This window comes from Bison bison, unplaced genomic scaffold (genome assembly GCF_000754665.1).
Source record: "Bison bison bison isolate TAMUID 2011002044 unplaced genomic scaffold, Bison_UMD1.0 scf7180017864352, whole genome shotgun sequence".
Lineage (NCBI taxonomy): Eukaryota > Metazoa > Chordata > Mammalia > Artiodactyla > Bovidae > Bison > Bison bison.
In genome coordinates, this window is record NW_011494924.1 from 4528301 (window position 1) to 4542268 (window position 13968).

Below are 13968 nucleotides of genomic sequence, written 5' to 3' on the forward strand. Positions count from 1 at the left end.
AGTTGGGTCAATGTGTGTGGCCAGAACACGGAAACATGGCGCTGTGAGGCAGCCATTTTCACCCTGCTGACCAAGGGGCAGAGGGAGCTGGGCTGTTGAGGAGAAGCATGATACCCGCAGAAAGAGGGCTCTGCGCTCCCAGTCCAATCTGCTCTTGGGGCCAAGCTGCATTCCTGCCCACAGGTTCCACAAGGTATCTTTATACCCTTGTTTGCTTAAGCAACCAAAAGAATCCCCAGTAACACAGTGTCATGTTCAATCTACGTTCAAGTACTTTCCCAAAATGAAAAAAGAAAGCTAGTGTGCATGTGAGTTTTAAACATGAATCTGCACCCATATGGCTGAAGCTGAGCCAACTGCAGCTACTAAGGAAACCAAACCCCCATTAGCTTTGCCTCCAGCTTGGCACAGAAGTTGCCTGTGATCTTATCATTCCTGTTACACTATGGAGAGTCAAGAAGTTTCTTCCTCTTCCTGGGGGCACGCATCACTGAAAGTATTGGGAACATTTGAAGCCTTAGTTCATCTTTTTAAAATCAGATGGGTAAAATAACTTAAAAAAGAATTAAAGACAATAACAATATAATTAATATAATGGAATCAAAGCCTTAGTAAGGCCATGTCATGAGAACTAATCTTTCTAAGGACCTGAACAACATATTATAAGCACTGATACAAGAGGATCTGCTGGACTCTAGGATGAAGTTTTAAATAGGACATGGTATCAGAAGGCCCACAGTTTTCTTCTTCTTAATAAAACCTCACAGAAAATACTCTGGCCTTACATTGGAGTGGGCCAATGGGAGGTCACTGTGGGTAAATGAACAAAAAAAGGAATGTGTGCCTTCTTCGGTTCTTATTTTGGATCTACAGTATACAAGAAAGCAGAGCTCACATCGCTCCCACACACTGGCAGGGACACATCTGAATGAAAAACATTTAGAGAGGTTGCATTGTCTGCACACCAGGAGAAGAGCTGAGTTGACAGTAGGAAAGGGACGGAAGAGTCCTTTTCCCATCCCTCTGTCTATTTATGGGAGTCATTTCCCTTCAGGAAATGCTGAGCCCCTCTCCCAGGACCCTGTTGGGAATGACGCCTGCACTGGCTGACCCAGCCTTCCACATCCTCCTCCCGGCCTCAGCAGCTCTCCCTCGTGACCCCCATCAGTCACTGGGAACCCAGCCTGCAAACGACAGTGCTTCTTACAGTGCTCAGTCTAGTGTGGAAATTCAAAGAGGAAAGAGGGGATAAAGATACGTAATGCAGCTAGAAAAGCCCCTGGCATGGAGAAGCTCCTTAATGAACAGAGGATGGGAGCAGGTAAGAAGGGCTAGAAATGACCACAATGTGGGCCAGGATTTTGTGGTTCATCTAGCCTCAGTCACCTGTCTGGGGGATGGCAGAGGCAAGAACAGGACTCAAGGCGCCTGTCACCCCATGTGGGACTCAATCACCTCCTCCATGCTCCTTCCTCTTCCCCAGAAAAATGTATAGACGCATGTTTCTATAAGGGGGCTTCCCAGGTGGTGGCGGCGTGTCCTACTCTTGGACTCCGTGGACTGTAGCCTGCCAGGTTCCTATCCATGGGATTCTCCAGGCAAGTATACTATAGTGGGTTCCTTCTCTAGGGGATCTTCCCAACCCAGGAATCGAACCTGGAGTGGGGTGCCATTTCCTTCTCCAGGGGATCTTCCTAACCCAGGAACTGAATCCTGCACTGCAGGCAGATTCTTTACCGACTGAGCTATAAGGGAAGCCCAAAATCCCAGGTGGTGCTACTGGTAAAGAACCAGCCTGCCAACGCAGGAGACTTAAGAGACATGGGTTCAGTCCCTGGGTCAGGAAGATCCCCTGGAGGAGGGCATGGCAATCCACTGTGGTATTCTTGCCTGGAGAATGCCATGGTTGAAGAGCCTGGTGGACTATAGTCCATGGGGTCACAAAGAGTCGGACATGACTAAGCGATTTTAGCTCACACACACACATTTCTATAAGAAGTTATTCCAGGGGAATCTGGGTCTACTAATTACATATCCTTCTTTTCTTCTTTCTGGGGTTAGCCCTGGCCAAACCCAAAACTGAAGTTCTTCCCCCTGTCCTCTGAATTTCTCTGGATATTTTTTTTAACTTATCTATACTTGGTAACCCTAATAAATGTGCATAACCATGTGGTATGTCTTTCACGGTTGGCCTCAATTGTTATTTATATGTTTGATTTAGGATTTCAGGTAGTTATGTGTGACACCTCAAATTAAACTGCAACAGTGAATGAATGGTCACCACTTATTGAACACTGACTGTTTTCTAGGCAAGATTCCACACAGATTGCTTCACCAACTCCTCACACCCACTCGACAGTTGCCTTGCCTTCACAGATGTGGTAAGCAAGGCCTGGAGAGATGAACTTTCCCCAAGGCCACGTGGATGCCAAATGAATCCAGGTTGTCAGATTCAAGTCCAGGTGCCTAACACCAAGTCAAGAGCTCTGGGGGCAGGTTACAGGCCTTCCCCTCCTGGATACAGACTAGCTACTCAGGGAATTGTTTTGATTGGGTTTTATTCACCCCCTCCTCCTCTCCCAGCACACCCTGGCCCCAGGGCACCCCCTGGCCAGCCTGTCCATTTCCAGAGGCAGCCCTTGGGCTGCCATTTTGGGATTTATTTTTCCCTCTGAAGGGTTTCCTCATGTTCATTTTAACCTGGCCTCACTGATACTGGGGCTTCCCTGGTGGCTCAGACAGTACAGAAATCACCAGCGGGAGACCTGGCTTTGATCCCTGGGTCGGGAAGATCTCCTGGAGGGTGTGGCAACCCACTCCAGTATTCTTGCCTGGAGAATTCCATGGACAGAGGAGGCTGGCAGGATGTAGTCCATGGGGTCGCAAAGAGTCGGACATGACTGAGCGACTATCACTCATGCATTGATCAACAGTAGTACTGAGGTGGGGAGGAGGGCCCCTGGTGGGATCTGTCCTGTGTTGTGGCCCCTGGGTACCTGGCCACTCACACCACACCAGAAGTAGCCACTTGGAGGGGATGCACAGAAGGCCATGCTTTATTTCCTTCCGGCAGCCCTCCCCGGCTCCAGCTGTGCTGCCCCAAACGCCTCACTCCCCACCTCCTCTCCCTCTCGCCTTCCGGCCCTCCTCTTCCCTTCCTCCCCGCTCAGACCCTTTCCCACCCTCTTTTTGCTGGCTTCTGTTCTCTTTCTTTCCATGAGCAGAGAGTTTCCAGCCTGGCTCCCGGCCAGCACATTTGGACAAAAGGCAGCAATCTTGGAGGGAGACGTCATCTCCCATCCCCTTTGCTGGGGCCGGCACCATGGCTCCCCGAGCTCAGAGAGGGAGCCCGGGGCTGGGACTGCTCCCACCCAACTCCCAGTTCTGGAAAGGAGCTTGAAAGATGGCGTACTGTGGGGATTAAAAGCAAAGGGTTTGGAAGCACACAGCCCCAGATTCAAACTCCAGCTCTGTTGCTTGAGAGTCATGGGACCTCGGGCCAGTTATTTTGCTCAGCCTTGGTTCTCTCTTCTGTAAAGTGGTGACAGGAACAGCTCCTGGTTTGAAAGGCTTACCCAAGATGGCACCTGGAAAACAGTGGGCACGGTGCGTGTCCTGTGAGAAGCTCAACCCAGCTTCTGTTGTTATGAACGGAACTTAATCCTGCCAAATAATACAAGTAAAAATACAGGACTTTGTTACGATATTGATATTAATAATGACAATACTAATAGAACCTCCTCAACTTATCTGCAGGGCTGCAGAAAGTGTTAGTCACTCAGTTGGGTCCGACTCTCTACAACCCCATGGACTGTAGTTCGCCAGGTTCCTCTGTCCATGGAATTCTCCAGGCAAGAATACTACAGTGGGGAGCCATTCCCTTCTCCAGGGGATCTTCCACAACCTAGGAACTGAACCCGGGTCTCCTGCATTGCAGGCAGTTTCTATATCATCTAAGTCACCTGCAGACCAGACCCAGCCTCAATTGTTTGCAAGTGTGGTAAAGCTGTAAAACCTCTCAAACATACCATTATTGTTACAGTGTAATCTGCAAAAACTGGTTTTGAAATTGGAAAAGGAGCTGACCCCATTCCCTATTCATTAAAGCCAGGGCTCAGCCTCGAAGCCACAAGTGAAAGTTAGGAGGAACCCACCCTATTAGCATGGTCTGCTCGCCCGGACTCCGCTCCCCTCCCTCCCTGTTTTCTGGCTCCTTGGAAGCTGAGGCTCCATTGCTGTTTGTTTACTATCTATGCTTGGTGTTTTGTACTCAAGTTGTGTAATGCCTGGGAATGTGCTCTGTTTTATTTAGCTAAGTTTTGAGATATGGGCAATTTTTATTTAACTAATCTGAGCCAGCATGGATGGGTTTGAAATTAATCCACAAGATCAATCAAGGAGCTCAGCACATGAGGTGCTGCTGGGAAATACACACATGTAGGAACGGTCCCTGCCCTAGAGCTAGGGATAAAAGACGCAAACCCAATCAACCAATGGCAATGAAAGATTACAACCCTTCAACACCAGAAGATTAGTTTAAAAGTCTAGGGGATGCCTGACAACATGTTTAACAAAAGCCACAATATGAGAGGGGTTTAGGGACTAAATTCAAACCACAGTGGTAAGTGTTATGAAAGAAATATCACCGGAGGAATTTAGAAGTGGGCAGGCAATGAGAGTCAGAGGGGTCACCGACTGCTTCAGAGAAGACGTAGAATCTGGTGGCCCTTTGGACTAGTTGGGAGAGTCTTTCAGGTAAGGCAAGAGCATGAAGAAAGGGGACAGTATGTCCTGCCCTGGACATGAGACTGACGGTTGGACGGCTGCTCTGGGACATGTGGAAACACGGAGAGGAGGATGGAAGGACTGGCACATGAGACTTGGAGACGTTCTGCAATCAGAAAGCGGAGGTATGGTGTGCTTCCCACAGAATATAAACAGGATACATGATAGAAGGGGCTTCCCAGGTGGCTCAGTGGTCAAGAATCTGCCTGCCAATGCAGGAGATACGGGTTCAGTCCCTGGGTGGGGAAGATCCCCTGGAGTAGGAAATGGCAACCCACTCCAGTATTCTTGCCTGGAGAATCCCATGGACAGGGCAGCCTAGAAGGCTGCAGTCCACAGGGTCACACAGAGTCAGACACAACTGAGTGACTGAGCAAGCATGTGCGTGATGGAAGATATGAACTGATATATTCAAGAGGAACATATAGATCAAGCAGCCAGAGGTAGAGATCTAAGAGTCTGGTGAGAGAACAACCCTGTGGGGGTGGAGAAGAACTGGGGATGCAGCCAAAGAACCAGTGAACGCGGACAAGCTCTCCCCGGAGGGAAAGTGAAGCCAAAGAAGAGAGTGAGGAACTGAGGTGTGGGGGTGACTCTCTCTTGACTGAGCTCTTTACCATGTTTCTTCATCTTGGTCTTCCATCTGGACAGAGAGGTCTGATGGCAGAACATCTGCCTTGGGCTTCTTTTTATTCCTCCACAATGTCTATTTGGACCAGATCTTGGTGTATTGTGGGTGCGGCGTGAATGCTTGTTGAATGAGAAGAAAAGGAATCAGTGAAGGAGATCGTCTCCAGAGACAATTAGCATAACCCAGATGGTGTGGTGTCTCAGGGGAGGAAGCATTATTCAAAATGCTTCACAAAGGAGGGGCGTGGGCCCCAGCCTTACTGTTGACCCTTTCATGGCTGGATCTGGTTGTGGGGGTCCCAAAACAGTGGGACATCAGGAGTGACTATTCAGAGAAGCATTTCAGCCTTTTGACAAGCGGTGCAGACATGTCACTATAGCAATGTTATATCGACCGTGACCTGGGTCAGGCAAGTCACGTTAGGAAGTCATGTTAGGAAGCTCAGAAACCGAGAACAGTGAACTAGCTGTACAGTGGCTGCACCATCAGTAACGGGATGAAGTCTCTGCAGACAGTCGGGGATGGAGGCCAGATCTCAGGGACGTGAGGAGGAGCTTGTGGTCCTGCCCTGGGGGCTTGGGCAGGTGTTCTGTCTCCCCATCCTGAAAGCAGCCTTCTTCCTCTCTTGTTCTCCAGTCAACAGGCGGCCTGAACCCGGGCTGTGTACGTGTCTAGAAGCACTCTGACTCTTTTCCCTGTCACTCTTCCCTCTGTCCCAGGTCAAGGATCTTGGATTCCCTGAGTGCAGGTGAGAAGAGAGCCTGGAACAGGAACCTCTCTGGACTCTGCCTCTGCAGTGCCGGAATGGCCAAGTCTCATCACTTGGGGAAGCATCAAGAAGCCCCTCCTCTCTGATGTTTTTCTATCCTGTTAGATGCATCAGTTCAGCTGGTGGGTAAACAGAGCACTGGTCCCTGTTTGATGTCCTGGGAGCTGTGTGTGTTTATTGATTGTCACAGACACAGACGATGAAAAGGACCAGATGGAAAGGGATGTCAGGCAGCCAGGGATTTGTATGTGGGGTTGGCTGACCACACACTTCATTTCACATCTGAACGACTCCCACCTCCAGCTCAGAGCAGCGAGAGGGGAAATCCCTCTGGACCTGCAGCGAGCTAGAGACATTGCCATGGGAGAAGCCCAGCGCCCCAGCATGCTGCTTTGGTGGTCCGTGTCTTCCTAGCTGCTGCCCTGACCAAGTCAGTGCCTGAGAAACTGGTCCCACTGCAGCTGCAGGGATGCAGGTTCTGCGTCTCAGGCTGCCCCAGCACTCCTGCCCAGTGACCGAATCAGTGCTCTGTGGTTTCTCCCCCAGCTAACCTCTCTCCTGACCATGCAAGGCCAGTTTGAATCCTGATTTGTGGCACAATTTCCCACAAATACCTCTGCTCGGTCATCTGGGAGGTTGAGTCTGTATTTCCCAGTGACGTGAGAAGCACACATAAAATTATAGAAGGTTCTGCTTTAATGGTTCCAATCTGCTGGGAAAAGGCAGCTGTATTTTCTTCCACAGTGAGCTGTGGGAAGTAGGGACAGTGGTACCCATCTTCTCTGACTCGGTTAGCGGGAAGGAGTTGACACGCAGCACTGGGTGAGCCCCAGGACCCCTCCTCCTTCCCTGCACTCAGGTCTTTACTCTAGGGGGGAGTTAAGAAAAGCTGGGGGGCAGAGGGGTGACACGAAATCATGTCCCTGGGTTGGTACACTTAGAGCTGCAGGAAGAATGGATGGGCATGTCCAGCTCTTTGCCAGCTAGCAGTTTGCAGGGACGCTCCCAGCACAGACTGGCTGGCTGTATAGCAATTAATAATTTATTTTTTTGTTTGTTAATGGCAAAATAGCAATAGACAAGTAGAAAACAATATATACCAACCCAGACAATGTGGTAGATCATATCCTTAGATATTACCAATTCTACTATAAGAATTATTTTTATATTTAAAATTTGATATTGTCCCTTTCAAGTAAATACTTTCACGAGTACTTTAAGAAAAAAATGAAGAGAAGTGTGTTTAAATAAAACAAACAATTTATCTTTAGTGCTCCTTTTTTACTTTCCAAGTGTCCCACTTTGTATATATAGTCACTCTATCTGTTGTACAAAGTTGATTTGCAGAGAACTTAGGGCTAAATCAAGTCCAACCCTTGTGACACAGACAGACAGGATTAAAAAGCAGAGACATCACTTTGCCAACAAAGGTCCATATAGTCAAAGCTATGTTTTTTTTTCCAGTAGTCATGTATGGATGTGAAAGGTGGGCCATAAAGAAGGCTGAGCACCAAAGAACTGATGCTTTCAAACTGTGGTGCTGGAGAAAACTCTTGAGAGTTCCCTGGACTACAAGGAGATCAAACCAGTCAATCCTAAAGGAAATCAACCCTGAATATTCATTGGAAGGACTGATGCTGAAGCTCCAATACTTTGGCCACCTGATGTGAAGACCGACCCCACTGGTAAAGACCCTGATGCTGGGAAAGACTGAAGACAGGAGGAGAAGGGGGTGGCAGAGGATGAGGTGGTTGGAGGGCATCACTGACTCAGTGGACATGAATTTGAGCAAATTCCAGGAGACAGTGAAGGACAAGGGAGCCTGGGGTGCTGCCGTCCATGGGGTCACAAAGAGTCAGACATGACTTTGTGACTGAACAACAGCAACGTGGCAGAGAAAGAGGAAGGCTCCTTGCATTATTTCCCTGGGCTGGCTCTTACGTGTGACCCACTCTGCCCATTCCAGGTTTCAGCCTACACCATTATGTGAACTCGTGGTTATATGAGATCAAGATTTTTGGAACACAGACTGACAGAAGAGACAATATTGGGACAATTTGTTGGATGACGAGCTATAAGCCATAGAAAAATTCTTAGAAACTCTAGTTTCAATGTTGCCTTGAAAATTTTAACAAAACTCAAAATAATAGATTGCATCTATGAATGTACCACACAATTTCTAACTTAAATAGAAATTCATAGTAAATTCAGTGGGGAACAAGGGTAAGAGAGGTAATACTATTTTACAATTTTTGAAAAACTGAGTATCAAAATCTCATTTTATACATATACACAATGGAATATTGCTGCTGCTGCTGCTAAATCGCTTCAGTCGTGTCCGACTCTGTGCAACCCCACAGATGGCAGCCCACCAGGCTCCCCCGTCCCTGGGATTCTCCAGGCAAGAACACTGGAGTGGGGTGCCATTTCCTTCTCCAATGCATGAAAGTGAAAAGTGAAAGGGAAGTCGCTCAGTCGTGTCCAATCCTCAGCGACCCCATGGACTGCAGCCTTCCAGGCTCCTCCATCCATGGGATTTTCCAGGCAATAGTACTGGAGTGGGGTGCCATTGCTTTCTCCGACAATGGAATATTACTCAGCCATAAAAAGGAATGCATTTGAGTCATTTCTAATGAGGCGGATGAACCTAGAGCCTATTATACAGAGTGATGTAAGTCATAAAGAGAAAAATAAATATCATATACTAACACACATATATGGAATCTAGAAAGATGGTGCTGAAGAATTTATCTGCAGGGCAGCAATGGAGAAACAGACACAGAGAACAGACCTATGGACACAGGGAGAGGGGAGGAGAGGGTGAGATGTATGGAGAGAGTAACATGGAGACATACATTATCATATGTAAAACAGATAGCCAACGGGAATTTGCTGTACATCTCAGGAAACTCAAACAGGGCTCTGTATCAACCTAGAGAGGTGAGATGGGAAGGAGGTTCAAGACGGAGGGGATACATGTATACCTATGGCTGATTCATGTGGATGTTTGATAGAAAACAACACAATTCTGTAAAGCAATTATCATTCAATTAAAAAATAAATTGGGCTTCCCTGGTGGCTCAGCTGGTAAAGAATCCACCTGCAATGTGGGAGACCTGGGTTCTATCCCTGGGTTGGGAAGATCCTCTGGACAAGGGAAAGGCTACCCACTCCTGTATTCTGCCCTGGAGAATTCCATGGACTGAACAGTCCATGGGGTCGCAAACAGTCAGACATGACTGAGCAACTTTCACTTAAAAAATAAATAAATAAATAAATAAAAAGAATCTCATTTCATTAAAATATCCATCACTGGGCACGGATATATTCAATATACATTTGGCTTTGAAATCTTTTAATTTAGCAATTCCACCTCTGGGAATTTATATACAGAAATGTTGGAACAAGTGCTGGAGAGTATTTACAGTGGCTAAAATCAGAAGCAACTAATTACTCATCAGTAGACAGTGTGTTAAAGAAATAAAGTCAATTCATGCAAAAGAAGACTAGGTAGCTGTTAGAAAGGAAAGGACTATGTTATGTCCCACATGGAATTATTCTCACATAATACTGTTAAGTTATTCCACTTTTCTAACAAACAAACTAATATATTACATGTAAAGAAAAGAAGTCTAGGGGGATTTAATATACATACTGAACAGTGACCACCTCTGAGGAGGGAGTAAGTATGGGGAAAATTTTCACTGTGTTCTTTTTTTGTTGTTCAGTTGCTAAGTCGTGTCCAACTTTTTGCAACCCCATGGACAGCAGCTGTCCTTTTTATGTATTGCTTGGGGCTTCCCTGATGGCTCAGCTGGTAAATGATCCACCTGCAATGCAGGAGACCTGCGCTCGATCCCTGGGTGGGGAAGATCCCCTGGAGAAGGAAATGGCAACCCACTTCAATATTCTTGCCTGGGAAATCCCATGGACAGAAGACCCTCGAAGGCTTTAGTCCATGGTGTCCCAAAGAGTTGGACACACCTGAGTGACTAGCACTTAAATGTTTTATAATAAGGATAGTTTTTATAGTTTACATATAAATACATACATGTGTATATAAAAGTAATCTTAAAGTTTTACTTTTTAAAAAAAAAATTTTTTGGCCACACCATTCAGCAGGTGGGATCCCAGTTCCCTGACCAGGGATCCAACCCGTGTCCCTGCATTGGAAGCACAGAGTCCCAACCACTGGACCCCCAGGGAAATCCTCAATCTGAAAGTTTTAAAGTACACTTTTATAGAAAACAAAAAAGGAAATGTGTTTGCTACTTTGCTTGAACTGGTCTGACAGCCCTCCTGATAAGATACGCAAGCTCTTACCATCCTGCCCTCCTCTCCTGCTGAAGCGAAGCATGGATCCTCGGGTTCCCCAATACAATACAGATCCTCTTCCCTAAGCTTGCTGCAAGGCTGACTCACCCCTTCCTTCTCTAAGGCTCGGGGAGGGGGGAGTGTTGGGAGGGAACCATAACTTGACTGTTAGTAGTTCAGCCAGTTGGAAAACGGGGTCTCAGACTCATCCCTCTTTCAGCTGACCACAGGCCAAGGATGAATGTGTCAAAGGGAAGCCAATTCTGGCCTCCCGTTGGCAAAGGGCTTAACTTCTAGGCAAACTGAGCTGGGATTAATTTTTGCCCATATCGGACAATGATTTTAACACAAGGGTCAGGATGGTCTGATTCTGGCTTCCCTTCTTTTGGGGCTAAATGTAGAGAACTGAGTCAAAGGACTGAGTCACTCAGTCACTCCAGTTCCAGCACTGACTCGCCTCCCATCATTAAAGGGACAGTTGTGTCTGAGTTCCTCAGCTGGGAGGCCAGTGCAGGGGTTTCAAAGAGCCCAGGTGCCTGTGGCAGCTGTCTGGTTCTGGTGGAGGAAGAAGGGACCACGCCTGGGACACAGGAGACTGGGTATGACACAGGCCCAAGAAGGGGTCTCTGTCACTCTCGAGTAACTGTCAGACATTCCATGGACCCTCAGGAAGCAAAATAAAGGGGGCAGGTTCCAGAGAGTGTGGGGGAGGCTGAGTCACCTTTGCCCACAGCCAAAGCAGCAACTGCTTGCAAGCTATACTTGAGGGTTTTGGGGAAAGCCATTGAGCCTCAAAATACTACTCCTATTATCCTATGATAGCTACTGAAATTCAGCTCTTAGAGATTTTTTCTTTTTGACTGAGACTTTATGCATGTTAAATGGCAAGCTACTTCTCCCAGCTTCTTTCCAATCTAGAAGACAGAGGTCGGAGAACATATATACTTGAATATCAGGAGGGAAATATAAAGAATCCACAGCTTAGAGGCTCAGAAATCAAGACAGACAGAACTATATGGGTCCCAGGCAGAGAGAGAAAGGTACCAAAGATTTTCAGTTTTGGCTAAGGTGAAGCACTGCATCCGATAGTATTAGACCAAGCAGACCTAACTGTAGAAGGCCTGTGATTATGCTTTTAGACTTACTGTTAAAAACTACTTTATACACATATACATACTAGCCTCTTACCTGTATCTGTTCAAGGTGGCTTTAGATCTTGATGGTGAAGGCTGACTAGCCAGCTGATTTCATTGTAAGCAACAGGCTTCCAAATTTTAAATTCTACAAGGTCTTTGTTTTTGGAATCTGCGATTTCAGTCCCCTCTGGTGACGAGCCCTCTAGGTGATGGCTAAAAGCAACCTCGCTCAACTGTGGAAGTACCTTAAAATCACCTGGGACCTTTTAAAAATACTGATACCCAGGGCCTGTTCTTAGAAATTTTGATTGACTTGGTCTGGAGCGGGGCCTGGGCATCAGTTGTTTAAAATAAACACCTCCCCTCAGCACTTAAACGTGTATTCTAAGGTGTACCCTGAGTTTAAAATGCTAAGAATTGTGATGGGAGGGCAGATGGGGTAGATTATCATTACCGCGTCGTTAAATTACCTACTCAACTTAAGACTTCTACAGTGGGCAAGCAGTGCTTTAAACTTTGGAGGGCACGTTAAGAATGCACTGACATAGATTCTGCAGCTTCACCCTTCTGCAGAAACCGACAGGAAGGGCCTGGCCAGATGAGCGGCGGAGTGCAGAACCACCCAGCTCACACCCCCTGTTCCTCTGCAACATTCCTTACGTTGCAGTGAACAGTTTTCCTGCCCTCCCTGACCTCAGCAGAGTAGAGCTCTGGTGTCTTGAGCCCCATCCTTTCCCCCACCCCTAGGAGAAGCCTTAACATTAGGTCGGAGGGCACAAAGGCCTGGACAACTGGGAGAACCGGACTTACCCAGCTAAACGGGATCCTCAAATGCTCCTTTCACTGTTTCTCTTTGGTCAGGATTTCCGAAGCCAATCTTCACAACACTCTGCCTTACCACGTTCCTTTTCCAGACCAGTCTCAGCCCACCTGCCTATGGGCTATACCAGGATTTTCCTGCTTCCCCCTTCATGGCTGGGCACTGGGATGCTGTGCTCGCTACATTCATCAGAGTAGGTATCATCTCTTCCTCCATTGGAGTGCCCATGGCTCCTCCATAGGATTCCCTGGGCCCGCACTGCCCTATGTCGCCACTGCCCACAGGCCTGAGCTAGCTGCATTCGGCACCCCACAGAAATCCAGTATGTCCTCAAGTCATAACAGGAAGATGGTATAGGAAAATGGTCATGTGGAGATTTATCTTCCCATCTTTTGTAACACTGACAGTGAAGGTTTTTTTTTTTTTTTTCCTCTGTTACTCTTTAGTCTTTACACAAACTTCCACATGACAAATTCCCAGTTGAGTTCAATTCCAGGAAAAAATTTGTCCTGAAAATGAATTTGTATGCTTTCTCTTGTCCAAAATCCCAAACTGTGCAATCCAGAGTATTTTTGTTTGTCTCTAAGCTGCCAGAGAATTCCGAGCCAAATTTATTGTCCAAGTGTTGTAATCTGCTAAATACAGGCCATTCAAAATCTCCATTCCTTTTGCTTTGCTCTGTTTTCTCCTGAGCGTCTCTGCATTTAGTTCTCGTCTAAGTCATCTGACCCTGTCCCCAAGTCTGCCACCAGGTCCCACCTCTTTATCTCTTGGCTCTTTCCATCCACGTCACCACTGCCGTCACCCTGCGGGTCAGTAACTGCAGCTTGGGTGCTGCAAGGCCTCCGTCTCCTCCTCTCTGAGCCTCCACCCAGTAAGCAGAGTGAACTTTCTAGAATACAGAGTGATCTCCTGGCTCCTGCTTCAGGGAGATCCTTCTTCCCTCTGGGAATTACAACCATGAATTCTCCCCACACTTGCCTGTTCCTCTCCCTCCTCGGTGACACTGCACAGGCTGTTCCCTCAGCCTGAAACAACCTTCTCTGCTTTTGCTTTGTTGGTGAAGAGTTTTCAGGGCTCAGCCTGGCCTTACCTATTCTGTGGGCGTCCCTGCTCTGGGTTCCCCAAGGACACGGCACTCACGGTGAGGCCAGATGCCAACTGGATTTAGTTTTCTGTCTGACTACCCAGCTAGGATGGTAAGCGCCTGGAAGGAAGGCAGATACCTTATGCCCTTAGCCTAGCGCTTAGAGTTGCTAAGTGAATGAATACACAACACAGGAAAAAGGAAAAGAAGGGAAAGTGTTAGTCGCTCAGTCGTGTCTGACTCTTTGTGACCCCGTGGACTGTTGCCCACCAGGCTTCTCTGTCCATGGGATTCCCCAGGCAAGAATACTGGAATGGGTAGCCATTCCCTTTTTTAGGGGATCTTCCCGACCCAGGGAATAAATCCAGGTCACCCATATTGCAGGTAGATTCTTTACCATCTGAGCCACCAGGGAAGCAGGGTTCA

The 13968-nt window shown here is 47.4% G+C and overlaps 1 protein-coding gene across 1 annotated transcript in view; it reads right to left on the reverse strand.

Moving 5' to 3' along the window:
* The window catches only part of DENND2A (DENN/MADD domain containing 2A), a 98726-nt gene extending 84950 nt beyond the window's left edge, over positions 1-13776 (reverse strand). The window contains exon 1 of the mRNA XM_010854951.1: positions 11688-13776. The gene's annotated coding sequence lies outside the window, so the exon portion shown is untranslated. The remainder of the gene's footprint in view (positions 1-11687) is intronic.
* Positions 13777-13968: the final 192 nt, after the last annotated feature.